The 12,963-nt window shown below is 45.9% G+C and overlaps 1 protein-coding gene across 1 annotated transcript in view; it reads left to right on the top strand.

The window, feature by feature from the left end:
- The first annotated feature begins 11,275 nt into the window (after nt 1-11,275).
- LOC138662591 (granzyme A-like) overlaps nt 11,276-12,963 on the top strand; it is a 57,609-nt gene continuing 55,921 nt past the window's right edge. The window contains exon 1 of the mRNA XM_069748414.1: nt 11,276-11,452. The gene's annotated coding sequence lies outside the window, so the exon portion shown is untranslated. The remainder of the gene's footprint in view (nt 11,453-12,963) is intronic.

Genomic DNA, 12,963 nt, shown 5'->3' with positions numbered 1-12,963 from the left:
GTCCAGTGTCCTATCAATCAACCCAAGGTACCTGAATATATGGTGATAATGCAAAGAAGCCAATACAGATAAACAGGTAACCTTGGTTGCATTAATATTAGCAGTTATCACAAAATAAAGGGAGGGGTAAGATCAATTGGAAAAGATATGTACACAAACAAAATATTGGAACAATCTCACCAATTGCTGAGGATAGGCAAGATGCAGCCCCAATTCGCTTAGGTGGAGAAATCCTTCAAGCCACAACAAAAGGAGACAATTCCCTGTCAGTCCCTGGGGGGCTATCAATAAATCTCAATCCCCGAGCTCCTGCCCTTACAAGTAGGGTTGAGCGAAACGGGTCGGCCAGATTCAGAAGTCGCCGACTTTTGGCAAAGTCGGGTTTCATGAAACCCGACCCGACCCCTGTGTGGGGTCGGCCTTGAGGTCGGCGATCTTCTGATCTGGAATCGGAATTCCGATACTGAGTTCCGATATGTTTAAGATATCGGGAATCGGTATCGGAATTCATATTTAAGTGTAAAATAAAGAATAAAAAAAAAAAAATATTGATATACTCACCCTTGGACGCGCCCTGGTTCTCACCGGCAGCCTTCCTTCCTAAGAATGAGCGCCTGAAGGGCCTTCGATGACGTCGCGGCTTGTGATTGGTCGCGTGAGCGGTCACATGGGCGGTCACGCGACCAATCACAAGCCGTGACTTCATCTAAGGTCCTTCAGGTGCTGATTCTTAGGAAGGAAGCGTCCGAGGGCGCGTCCGAGGGTGAGTATATTCCTAATAGGTATATACTCACCCTTGGACGCGCCCTGGTTCTAACCCGCAGCCTTCCTTCCTAAGAATCAGCGCCTGAAGGACCTTAGATGACGTCGCGGCTTGTGATTGGTCGCGTGACGCCCATGTGACCGCTCAAGCGACCAATCACAAGCCGCGACGTCATCGAAGGTCCTTCAGGCGCTCCTTCTTAGGAAGGAAGGCTGCCGGTGAGAACCAGGGCGCGTCCGAGGGTAAGTATATCAATATTTTTTATTTTGATTCTTTATTTTACACTTAAATATGGATCCCAGGGCCTGAAGGAGAGTTTCCTCTCCTTCAGACCCTGGGAACCATTAGAAACCCAATGCACTGCATTGGGTTTCGTGTTTCGGCCAACCCCGACCCCCACTTTTCTATAGGATGGGCCGATTTCACTCGACCCGACTTTTGAAAAAGTCGGGTTTTGTGAAACCCGACCCGATCCTATAAAAAGAAAAGTCGCTCAACCCTACTTACAAGAACAGTCCACATCTACCCTTAAAGTATAAAATGCCCTGCACTCTCCCTATTTCCAGGTCCCAACGCGTTTCTTTGCAAGCAGGATCATCAGGGGACTAGCTTGCATGGGAGATAAGGTGCTTCAGTGCTACAAATAGAGTTACCACCCTTTATTCTAAACTGCAGTTAGTATTTGCAGTTTTTTTATTATATTTCTTTATTTGGTTATACATTAAAAGTTATGTTTTAATTCCTGCTTATGCTATGTTCTCATAAAACAGCTAAGACACAGCATGGTAGATAAAGAGAGCAAGACTCATGAAGAAGAGAGAAACGTCTTGAGACTTAAAGGACTTCTTCTACTTGAAGATAAAGAGATAGAAATATACATGAAGATCATCGAAAAGAATCTGGAAAATTTTAGAGGGAGCTCCGGGTCATGTGGCCTTTATGACACTGTTCCCTGATATAAAAGGCCAGAGCAGCAAGGCGGGAAAATATTTGGTGCCAGCAGGTGTGTTTATGACCTCGGTCAAGATCCATGAACGAGACAACATTAGTCAAGACCTGAGGTTCAGATTTGCACCAGGAAAGGTCAAAGAACCAGTCTGAGCCAGTCAAGACCCAGGACCCAGCCATTGTTCTTCCAGGCCCAATAGACCACCGTCACAGGTCAAGCACTGAAGATTCAGCAATGACCATGACCCAGAAGTGAACATCCATAGCAGTGTATTGGAGGCACGAGTGAACTGGACTGTTACTTCCAGCACTGACGTACAGTACAGGGTGCAGTCTGGATAGTACAGCAGGCGGGTCAGAGACCGGTCAGTGTGAGAACTGCTCACAGAGTATTGCTTGACTTTGTCAGAAAAATTTGTGGCCTAGTTGGAAAAGCCAGAGACCCCCCACTAGGATATAAAAAAGGAAAGGTCAGTATTGTGAAAATACATTATATATTTGTGGACACTATCAGCATCAGAGATTGTTAGATAACACAGAGAATATGCTATGACAATCACAGTGTGCTGTTAACAGCATTGTACAGTATATTTAATACTGTATTTGCTCTATTTGATATATCATATCCTCCTGTTAAACCCATTCCTCGCATTACCGCATCAGTGGAATAAACAGGTAAGTTGATCACTTCCGCTTTGCTCTTATCTTTAAAGGGAGGGTGCCGTGATTTTAGTTTTTGTATTAATAATTATTGATTATATAATCAATTATTTTTAATACAAAAGTAAATGTAGTACTTTAACCCCTTTACCCCCAAGGGTGGTTTGCACGTTAATGACCAGGCCAATTTTTACAATTCTGACCACTGTCCCTTTATGAGGTTATAACTCCGAAACGCTTCAACGGATCCTGGTGATTCTGACATTGTTTTCTCGTGACATATTGTACTTCATGATAGTGGTAAAATTTCTTTGATAGTACCTGCGTTTATTTGTGAAAAAAACGGAAATTTGGCGAAAATTTTGAAAATTTCGCAATTTTCAAACTTTGAATTTTTATGCAATTAAATCACAGAGATATGTCACACAAAATACTTAATAAGTAACATTTCCCACATGTCTCCTTTACATCAGCATAATTTTGGAACCAATTTTTTTTTTTGTTAGGGAGTTATAAGGGTTAAAAGTTGACCAGCAATTTCTCATTTTTACAACACCATTTTTTTTTAGGGACCACGTCTCATTTGAAGTCATTTTGAGGGGTCTATATGATAGAAAATGCCCAAGTGTGACACCATTCTAAAAACTTCACCCCTCAAGGTGCTCAAAACCACATTCAAGAAGTTTATTAACCCTTCAGGTGTTTAATAGGAATTTTTGGAATGTTTAAATAAAAATGAACATTTAACTTTTTTACACAAAAAATTTACTTCAGCTCCAATTTGTTTTATTTTACCAAGGGTATCAGGAGAAATTGGACCCAAAAAGTTGTTGTCCAATTTGTCCTGAGTACGCTGATACCCCATATCTGGCAGTAAACCACTGTTTGGGCGCATGGGAGAGCTCGGAAGGGAAGGAGCGCTATTTGACTTTTCAATGCAAAATTGACAGGAATTGAGATGGGACGCCATGTTGCGTTTGGAGAGCCACTGATGTGCCTAAACATTGAAACCCCCCACAAGTGACACCATTCTGGAAAGTAGACCCCCTAAGGAACTTATCTGGATGTGTGGTGAGCACTTTGACCCACCAAGGGCTTCACAGAAGTTTATAATGCAGAGCCATAAAAATAAAACAAAATTTTTTTCCCACAAAAATTATTTTTTAGCCCCCAGTTTTGTATTTCCCTAGGGTAACAGGAGAAATTGGACCCCAAAAGTTGTTGTCCAATTTGTCCTGAGTACGCTGATACCCCATATGTGGGGGGGAACCACCGTTTGGGCGCATGGGAGGGTTCGGAAGGGAAGGAGCGCCATTTGGAATGCAGACTTAGATGGAATGGTCTGCAGGCGTCACATTGCGTTTGCAGAGCCCCTAATGTACCTAAACAGTAGAAACCCCCCACAAGTGACACCATTTTGGAAAGTAGACCCCCTAAGGAACTCATCTTGATGTGTTGTGAGAGCTTTGAACCCCCAAGTATTTCACTACAGTTTATAACGCAGAGCCATGCAAATAAAAAATATTTTTTTTTCCACAAAAATTATATTTTAGCCCCCAGTTTTGTATTTTTCCAAGGTTAGCAGGAGAAATTGGACCCTAAATGTTGTTGTCCAATTTGTCCTGAGTACGCTGATACCCGATATGTGGGGGGGAACCACCGTTTGGGCGCATGGGAGGGCTCGGAAGGGAAGGAGCATCATTTGGAATGCAGACTTAGATGGATTGGTCTGCAGGCGTCACATTGCGTTTGCAGAGCCCCTAATGTACCTAAACAGTAGAAACCCCCCACAAGTGACCCCATATTGGAAACTAGACCCCTCAATGAACTTATCTAGATGTGTTGTGAGAACTTTGAACCCCCAAGTGTTTCACTACAGTTTATAACGCAGAGCCGTGAAAATAAAAAATCTTTTTGTTTTCCCACAAAAATTATTTTTTAGCCCCCAGTTTTGTATTTTCCCTAGGGTAACAGGAGAAATTGGACCCCAAAAGTTGTTGTCCAATTTGTCCTGAGTACGCTGATACCCCATATGTGGGGGGGAACCACCGTTTGGGCGCATGGGAGGGTTCGGAAGGGAAGGAGCGCCATTTTGAATGCAGACTTAGATGGAATGGTCTGCAGGCGTCACATTGCGTTTGCAGAGCCCCTAATGTACCTAAACAGTAGAAACCCCCCACAAGTGACACCATTTTGGAAAGTAGACCCCCTAAGGAACTCATCTTGATGTGTTGTGAGAGCTTTGAACCCCCAAGTATTTCACTACAGTTTATAACGCAGAGCCATGCAAATAAAAAATATTTTTTTTTCCACAAAAATTATATTTTAGCCCCCAGTTTTGTATTTTTCCAAGGTTAGCAGGAGAAATTGGACCCTAAATGTTGTTGTCCAATTTGTCCTGAGTACGCTGATACCCGATATGTGGGGGGGAACCACCGTTTGGGCGCATGGGAGGGCTCGGAAGGGAAGGAGCATCATTTGGAATGCAGACTTAGATGGATTGGTCTGCAGGCGTCACATTGCGTTTGCAGAGCCCCTAATGTACCTAAACAGTAGAAACCCCCCACAAGTGACACCATTTTGGAAAGTAGACCCCCTAAGGAACTCATCTTGATGTGTTGTGAGAGCTTTGAACCCCCAAGTATTTCACTACAGTTTATAACGCAGAGCCATGCAAATAAAAAATATTTTTTTTTCCACAAAAATTATATTTTAGCCCCCAGTTTTGTATTTTTCCAAGGTTAGCAGGAGAAATTGGACCCTAAATGTTGTTGTCCAATTTGTCCTGAGTACGCTGATACCCGATATGTGGGGGGGAACCACCGTTTGGGCGCATGGGAGGGCTCGGAAGGGAAGGAGCATCATTTGGAATGCAGACTTAGATGGATTGGTCTGCAGGCGTCACATTGCGTTTGCAGAGGCCCTAATGTACCTAAACAGTAGAAACCCCCCACAAGTGACCCCATATTGGAAACTAGACCCCTCAATGAACTTATCTAGATGTGTTGTGAGAACTTTGAACCCCCAAGTGTTTCACTACAGTTTATAACGCAGAGCTGTGAAAATAAAAAATCTTTTTGTTTTCCCACAAAAATTATTTTTTAGCCCCCAGTTTTGTATTTTCCCTAGGGTAACAGGAGAAATTGGACCCCAAAAGTTGTTGTCCAATTTGTCCTGAGTACGCTGATACCCCATATGTGGGGGGGAACCACCGTTTGGGCGCATGGGAGGGTTCGGAAGGGAAGGAGCGCCATTTGGAATGCAGACTTAGATGGAATGGTCTGCAGGCGTCACATTGCGTTTGCAGAGCCCCTAATGTACCTAAACAGTAGAAACCCCCCACAAGTGACACCATTTTGGAAAGTAGACCCCCTAAGGAACTCATCTTGATGTGTTGTGAGAGCTTTGAACCCCCAAGTATTTCACTACAGTTTATAACGCAGAGCCATGCAAATAAAAAATATTTTTTTTTCCACAAAAATTATATTTTAACCCCCAGTTTTGTATTTTTCCAAGGTTAGCAGGAGAAATTGGACCCTAAATGTTGTTGTCCAATTTGTCCTGAGTACGCTGATACCCGATATGTGGGGGGGAACCACCGTTTGGGCGCATGGGAGGGCTCGGAAGGGAAGGAGCATCATTTGGAATGCAGACTTAGATGGATTGGTCTGCAGGCGTCACATTGCGTTTGCAGAGCCCCTAATGTACCTAAACAGTAGAAACCCCCCACAAGTGACCCCATATTGGAAACTAGACCCCTCAATGAACTTATCTAGATGTGTTGTGAGAACTTTGAACCCCCAAGTGTTTCACTACAGTTTATAACGCAGAGCCGTGAAAATAAAAAATCTTTTTGTTTTCCCACAAAAATTATTTTTTAGCCCCCAGTTTTGTATTTTCCCAAGGGTAACAGGAGAAATTGGTCCACAAAAGTTGTTGTCCAATTTGTCCTGAGTACGCTGATACCCCATATGTTGGGGTAAACCCCTGTTTGGGCACACAGGAGAGCTCGGAAGGGAAGGAGCACTGTTTTACTTTTTCAACGCAGAATTGGCTGGAATTGAGATCGGACGCCATGTCGTGTTTGGAGAGCCCCTGATGTGCCGAAACAGTGGAAACCCCCCAATTATAACTGAAACCCTAATCTAAACACACCCCTAACCCTAATTCCAACGGTAACCCTAACCACACCTCTAACCCTGACACACCCCTAACCCTAATCCCAACCCTATTCCCAACTGTAAATGTAATCTAAACCCTAACCCTAACTTTAGCCCCAACCCTAACTGTAGCCCCAACCCTAACCCTAACCCTAGCCCTAACCCTAGCCCTAACCCTAGCCCTAACCCTAGCCCTAACCCTAACCCTAACCCTAGCCCTAACCCTAGCCCTAACCCTAGCCCTAACCCTAACCCTAGCCCTAACCCTAGCCCTAACCCTAGCCCTAGCCCTAACCCTAGCCCTAACCCTAGCCCTAACCCTAACCCTAGCCCTAGCCCTAACCCTAGCCCTAACCCTAGCCCTAGCCCTAACCCTAGCCCTAACCCTAGCCCTAACCCTAGCCCTAGCCCTAACCCTAGCCCTAACCCTAGCCCTAATGGGAAAATGGAAATAAATACATTTTTTTTATTTTTCCCTAACTAAGGGGGTGATGAAGGGGGGTTTGATTTACTTTTATAGCGAGTTTTTTAGCGGATTTTTATGATTGGCAGCCGTCACACACTGAAAGACCCTTTTTATTGCAAAAAATATTTTTTGCAATACCACATTTTGAGAGCTATAATTTTTCCATATTTTGGTCCACAGAGTCATGTGAGGTCTTGTTTTTTGCGGGACGAGTTGACGTTTTTATTGAAAACATTTTTGGGCACGTGACATTTTTTGATCGCTTTTTATTCCGATTTTTGTGAGGAAGAATGACCAAAAGCCAGCTATTCATGAATTTCTATTGGGGGAGGCGTTTATACCGTTCCGCGTTTGGTAAAATTGATAAATCAGTTTTATTCTTCGGGTCAGTACGATTACAGCGATACCTCATTTATATAACTTTTTTATTTTTTTGCTGATGATGCTGTATGGCGGCTCTTTTTTTGCGGGACAATATGACGCTTTCAGCGGTACCATGGTTATTTATATCTGTCCTTTTGATCGCGTGTTATTCCACTTTTTGTTCGGCGGTATGATAATAAAGCGTTGTTTTTTGCCTCGTTTTTTTTTTTTTTTCTTACGGTGTTTACTGAAGGGGTTAACTAGTGGGACAGTTTTATAGGTCGGGTCGTTACGGACGTGGCGATACTAAATATGTGTACTTTTATTGTTTTTTTTTTTTATTTAGATGAAGAAATGTATTTATGGGAATAATATTTTTTTTTTTTTTCATTATTTTGGAATATTTTTTTTTATTTTTTTTACACATTTGGAAAATTTTTTTTTTACTTTGTCCCAGGGGGGGACATCACAGATCAGTGATCTGACAGTTTGCACAGCACTCTGTCAGATCACTGATCTGATAGGAGTGCAGGCTGCTTCACAGTGCCTGCTCTGAGCAGGCTCTGTGAAGCCACCTCCCTCCCTGCAGGACCCGGATCCGCGGCCATCTTGGATCCGGGGCTCGAGCAGGGAGGGAGGTGAGGAGACCCTCGCAGCAACGCGATCACATCGCGTTGCTGCGGGGGGCTCAGGGAAGCCCGCAGGGAGCCCCCTCCCTGCGCGGTGCTTCCCTGCACCGCCGGCACATCGCGATCATCTTTGATCGCGGTGTGCCAGGGGTTAATGTGCCGGGGGCGGTCCGTGACCGCTCCTGGCACATAGTGCCGGATGTCAGCTGCGATAAGCAGCTGACACCCGGCCGCGATCGGCCGCGCTCCCCCCGTGAGCGCGGCCGATCGGCTATGACGTACTATCCCGTCCAGGGTCAGATAAGCCCAGGGCACCTCGACGGGATAGTACGTCTAAGGTCACAGAGGGGTTAATACTTTTTTATTTATTCATTTTTACTTTTGCCACTGGAGGCCGCCATTTTCATTAGTGTGGGTGTAAGTGTCTGGGCACGACACTTGCACACCTCACTTACGGCAGCCATGGGCATAGGAGCCAACGGTCGGGCTCCAACCGCTTCTCCTGCCTCTCAGCTGTGACTTGGGCACGCCCCCTGGGCTGCTACGTCACAGCTGTGAGAGGAGATCGCGGCCATTTTGTTTTTTTCCTCTGTCATCGCACACACAGCTCAGTGTGTGCAATCATAGCAGGCAGGGCCGCCATCAGGGCATTACAGCCATTACATGTGTAAGGGGCCCGGTGAGGAGAGGCAAGGAGGGAGGGCCCGGACTGACCAGACACTGACAGACAGTCAGCATGTCTCATACACTTTGGGCCCCACCTCTTTTCCTGCTGGGCTGGAGGCATTATGAGGTGATCATCGCTCCTGTCTGATGTGGCCGCACTCACTGCAGCAGACGCTGCACAAGGACCTGGGCTTTTGCTCTGTGCAGAGCTCGGTGCCGCCTCCAGCAGAGGCTCCGCCTCCATCATCTCTCACCCTCACCTAGTCCAGAACAGAACAGCAGCAGTGACCGGAGCTCTGCAGGAAGAGATTGAAGCCAGGAAAGGTCAGTAATCCTGTGCTGCTGCCTCCTAGTGGCTCCAGAACTAGGGCTTCTCACTGGGCTGCAGGAGGGACCCTACTATTCCTGTGGGATCAAGCTGCCGGCACTAGGCTACACTTCTGTCCCTCCATAACACCAGTGCTAGGAAACTGCTGTGTAGGAAGTCTCCCTGTACTCATCACTTGCAGTCGGGACCGGGGGAGGGGGTGACCAAGAGTCTGCACTGGAAGAGGAAGCAGCCGCTCTTATTATAGTCTCCTGCTCTGCTGCGGGCTCCTACTGGCTGCTGCCCTGGCTGTCTGCTGTCCTGGGATAATGGTGCAGGTGGTGAAGGCCCTGCAGCATAGGTAAGTATATATAATACTATGTGTATATACAGGTCCTTCTCAAAAAATTAGCATATAGTGTTAAATTTCATTATTTACCATAATGTAATGATTACAATTAAACTTTCATATATTATAGATTCATTATCCACCAACTGAAATTTGTCAGGTCTTTTATTGTTTTAATACTGATGATTTTGGCATACAACTCCTGATAACCCAAAAAACCTGTCTCAATAAATTAGCATATTTCACCCATCCAATCAAATAAAAGTGTTTTTTAATAACAAACAAAAAAACCATCAAATAATAATGTTCAGTTATGCACTCAATACTTGGTCGGGAATCCTTTGGCAGAAATGACTGCTTCAATGCGGCGTGGCATGGAGGCAATCAGCCTGTGACACTGCTGAGATGTTATGGAGGCCCAGGATGCTTCAATAGCGGCCTTAAGCTCATCCAGAGTGTTGGGTCTTGCGTTTCTCAACTTTCTCTTCACAATATCCCACAGATTCTCTATGGGGTTCAGGTCAGGAGAGTTGGCAGGCCAATTGAGCACAGTAATACCATGGTCAGTAAACCATTTACCAGTGGTTTTGGCACTGTGAGCAGGTGCCAGGTCGTGCTGAAAAATGAAATCTTCATCTCCATAAAGCATTTCAGCCGATGGAAGCATGAAGTGCTCCAAAATCTCCTGATAGCTAGCTGCATTGACCCTGCCCTTGATGAAACACAGTGGACCAACACCAGCAGCTGACATGGCACCCCACACCATCACTGACTGTGGGTACTTGACACTGGACTTCAGGCATTTTGGCATTTCCTTCTCCCCAGTCTTCCTCCAGACTCTGGCACCTTGATTTCCGAATGACATGCAAAATTTGCTTTCATCAGAAAAAAGTACTTGGGACCACTTAGCAACAGTCCAGTGCTGCTTCTCTGTAGCCCAGGTCAGGCGCCTCTGCCGCTGTTTATGGTTCAAAAGTGGCTTTACCTGGGGAATGCGGCACCTGTAGCCCATTTCCTGCACACGCCTGTGCACGGTGGCTCTGGATGTTTCCACACCAGACTCAGTCCACTGCTTCCTCAGGTTCCCCAAGGTCTGGAATCGGTCCTTCTCCACAATCTTCCTCAGGGTCCGGTCTCCTCTTCTCGCTGTACAGCGTTTTCTGCCACATTGTTTCCTTCCAACAGACTTACCATTGAGGTGCCTTGATACAGCACTCTGGGAACAGCCTATTTGTTGAGAAATTTCTTTCTGGGTCTTACCCTCTTGCTTGAGGGTGTCAATGATGGCCTTCTTGACATCTGTCAGGTCGCTAGTCTTACCCATGATGGGGGTTTTGAGTAATGAACCAGGCAGGGAGTTTATAAAAGCCTCAGGTATCTTTTGCATGTGTTTAGAGTTAATTAGTTGATTCAGAAGATTAGGGTAATAGGTCGTTTAGAGAACCTTTTCTTGATATGCTAATTTATTGAGACAGGTTTTTTGGGTTATCAGGAGTTGTATGCCAAAATCATCAGTATTAAAACAATAAAAGACCTGACAAATTTCAGTTGGTGGATAATGAATCTATAATATATGAAAGTTTAATTGTAATCATTACATTATGGTAAATAATGAAATTTAACACTATATGCTAATTTTTTGAGAAGGACCTGTAGTGTATGTAATATATAGTGTGCAGTATATGTATTTTCTTGTATGTAAATAAGTGTATGGATATACTGGAGATGATCCTTGTATATGTAATAGTGTATCTGCAGTATATAGTGTAGTTAATGTATAGCGTACAGTGTGTGTGTGTATATATATATATATATCAAAATACAACAAGAGCTGGAGAAACAACATGCCGAGCGGCACTATCCTCGATGGCTTAAAACATCTGACAGGCTGTGTCAACAGATCCGACAAATAGAAGCACAACTCCAACGAATCCTGACTTCGGGTGCTCCTCAGAAAAAACAGTGTTCAATACGATCCAATACAAGAAATGAGGGCACTCACCAGTCTTCACCGTGATTCGTACTTTATTAATAGATACAACTTGTTAAAAATCCATGGCCGGAGTTGAATGAGCCGTAGCTCGTGTGAGCAGGGGGGGTCAGGACGACGATCGTTTCGCGCTGTGCTTGCGCTTCAACAGGTCAGCCATATATATATATGATCCTTGTATCTGTAGTATATATTGTACGTAATGTATAGTGTACAGTGTGTGTGTGTATATGTGTATGTATGTATATATATTATAGTTCTATCAGTGTAGAGATGCCATGTCTGCAGAAGAGTGCTGCACTCAGTACCCTAATGCCAGCACACAATGCATGTGTGTATTTTTATGAATTATCTTTAATAACACACCTCACCTATAATGCGTGAGAAGACGTCATATACTGGTATACTGTATGTATATATGTGAGCATTTTACAGGGCCGCCATCAGGGCATGACGGCCGTGACTGGCGTATGGGGCCCGGTGGGCAGAGGGGGCCCGCATCGGGCCCCGTCTCATCTGCTCACCGGGCCCTACCGGCAGCCGCAGGCTGAACCGGGCCCTTAGCGCCGACGCTGCAGCTGTTCAAAGCTATTGACGTGCGGGTGCGGGCCCGCACGTCAATAGTTAACAGCCGCCAGCCAATCTGAGGCTGGCATCTGACGTCAGCCGCAGTGTGCGTGCATGTCGCCGGCGTCTGACATCATTGTCAGTCACCGGCGAGTGCACGCTGCAGCTGCGTGGAGACTTCGCCCGCCGCAGGAGCACGGCCAGGTAAGAAGAACTTTTTTTTTTCCTTGAGAGCGGAGATCCGGGGGGCCCAGGGAAGAATGCTGGACAGAGATGGGGCAGAGTGCTGGACAGAGATGGGGCAGAGTGCTGGACAGAGATGGGGCAGAGTGCTGGACAGAGATGGGGCAGAGTGCTGGACAGAGATGGGGCAGGATTGGAAACAGATGGGGCAGAGTGCTGGACACAGATGGGGCAGAGTGCTGGACACAGATGGGGCAGAGTGCTGGACACAGATGGGGCAGAGTGCTGGAAACATGGGGCAGAGTGCTGGAAACAGATGGGGCAGGATTGGACACAGATGGGGCAGAGTGCTGGAAACAGATGGGGCAGGATTGGACACAGATGGGGCAGAGTGCTGGAAACAGATGGGGCAGAGTGCTGGAAACAGATGGGGCAGAGTGCTGGAAACAGATGGGGCAGAGTGCTGGACACAGATGGGGCAGAGTGCTGGAAACAGATGGGGCAGCGTGCTGGACACAGATGGGGCAGCGTGCTGGACACAGATGGGGCAGAGTGCTGGACACAGATGGGGCAGAGTGCTGGACACAGATGGGGCAGAGTGCTGGACACAGATGGGGCAGAGTGCTGGACAGAGATGGGGCAGAGTGCTGGACACAGATGGGGCAGGATTGGAAACAGATGGGGCAGAATGGAGACAGATGGGGCAGGATTGGAGACAGATGGGGCAGGATGGGGAGATCATATGGGGCAGGATGGGAGAACATATGGCTGACGCCAGGAATGAGACACACGGGGGCTAGGATGGCGAATATTACCATAGGGGCTAATTAAGGGATATTATTATTGCAGTGATGCATTTATTTTATTTTTTGAGTATACTGTTTTAAATGGGGTCGGTCCTGTTACTGTGTA

Source organism: Ranitomeya imitator, chromosome 1, assembly GCF_032444005.1.
Source record: "Ranitomeya imitator isolate aRanImi1 chromosome 1, aRanImi1.pri, whole genome shotgun sequence".
Lineage (NCBI taxonomy): Eukaryota > Metazoa > Chordata > Amphibia > Anura > Dendrobatidae > Ranitomeya > Ranitomeya imitator.
The sequence above is the reverse complement of the archived record's forward strand: the minus strand, read 5'-3'. Positions and strand labels throughout refer to the sequence as shown.